General features: G+C 40.6%; 1 pseudogene; it reads right to left on the bottom strand.

Annotated features, from left to right (window-relative positions):
* Positions 1-1,678, bottom strand: part of LOC109384828 (armadillo repeat-containing protein 10-like) — a 34,563-nt pseudogene that overhangs the window by 1,635 nt on the left and 31,250 nt on the right.

The following is a 1,678-nucleotide window of genomic DNA, read 5'->3' as shown; positions in this document are numbered from 1 at the left end:
ATCTGCCTCACCCGGGAAGAGCGCAATGATGGTGCCAACTTGGGCCAGTGAAGCAATGTCCTCCACAGCTAGACTGAAGAACAAAAGGAGAGCAACTTGTCTGTTCCCCTTCCCCCAATTCCCCAGCACTGTTCCCATCTCCCCAATTCCCCAATAAAAAAATCTTTAAAAAAAAAGTGTTGTAATAGAAGAGACTGTGAAACTTATCTTTGTGGTGATAGTTACAGAACGTTTCATGGGTGGAATACAAGTGTGATCAGGCTATTAACATTTTTCAGTTTTGCTCCTTTGGCATGAAATAGTTGAACAAATAAAAATATGATACGCCTGCCGTTGTATCGCGTGTTCCACATTTCTGAGCAGGAGAAGGAACCCAGGCTGAGGTTCTTCCCTCCTGCCCCAGAATAAAAAGGGCTTCTGCATGAGTAGGTAGGGCTCCCTCCTGGCATGATCAGTAAGAGGTGGGGAGCGATATACTCAAGGAGGCAAAATGGTGGATAAGTAGATTTATAGGGCTGGAATTTCCTGGTGAGCAGCAGGTTGAAATAAGCAGATTTCCTATTACATTGCCCCTAGATAGATGAGCAAATGAGACGCAATCAGTTTCCTGTAAACCAAAATATAATTAATTCCCCCATCCTTCTTCCTACGCTTTGATTTATACTCTACATCTTCCTTCCTATTCCTTGGACCCCCTGTACTTTGAGGGATTTGCAGAAATGTGTTTCCCCTCTGGGGATGAGTCTTATTCCTCTTGCATACAAGCAAGTTATCTGTGAACAAATTTGTAATCCTTTCTTAATGTTATTACTAACTTGTTCCTAATATAATTCTTGGCCTTACCATTGCAACTAATAGTGGTAACAACAATAATAGCAGGTAACATATATTCAGCATGTAGAATGCTCCAGGCAGTGTTCTAAGTGCTTTTTATATATTAATAGTAACATATTTAATGTGCACAATAACCTAGGAGAAAAGTACTCTTACACACCTCAGTGTACAAAAAAGTTGATACATGAAGAGTTTAAGCAATTTATCCAACATCTGACAGCTAGGATTGTTACACTAGAGTCCGCACTCTTAACCAATATGCTGCCTGTTGCTTGAGCTCATGATAGCAATCAAACATCTTTTAAATGTCCAAGCGTGTGTGTCTAGCATTGTAGTTTCAGCTATCACCAAGTCTTCTTTATCAAAGAAGTATGTATGCTTCTCAGGTGTATGCTTTTGGAGTTTTGTTTGCAGCCCTTTCATGCATGATCACACCATAATTTTTTTTTCAGGGTGGTGGTGGGGAAAGTGTGTTTTTCCATCAGCTCCAAGTCCAGTAGTTGCTTCAATCTAGTTGTGAAGGGCGCAACTCAGTGGCCCATGTGGGCATCGAACCTGCAACCTTGGTGTTATGAGTACTGTGCTCTAACCAATTGAGCTAACTGGCTGCCCCTCACAACATAATTTTAAGTTTTGTGAAAATGGTCTTTGTTCCTCATCCCCTGTCACATGGATCTCATCACCTACTCAGCTAGAACTCAACTCCATCAATTATTTGCTGAAAAGATTTTCTCTGTGAAATCTCCCCTCACTCTTATGATTGGGTCAGGTTCTTCTGCTTAAAACTCATATAGCCCCATGAATTTCTTGTTAGTCTTTTTTTTTAAAAGATTTTTATTGGGGA

Source organism: Hipposideros armiger, unplaced genomic scaffold (assembly GCF_001890085.2).
Source record: "Hipposideros armiger isolate ML-2016 unplaced genomic scaffold, ASM189008v1 scaffold_103, whole genome shotgun sequence".
NCBI classification, from domain to species: domain Eukaryota; kingdom Metazoa; phylum Chordata; class Mammalia; order Chiroptera; family Hipposideridae; genus Hipposideros; species Hipposideros armiger.
The sequence above is the reverse complement of the archived record's forward strand: the minus strand, read 5'-3'. Positions and strand labels throughout refer to the sequence as shown.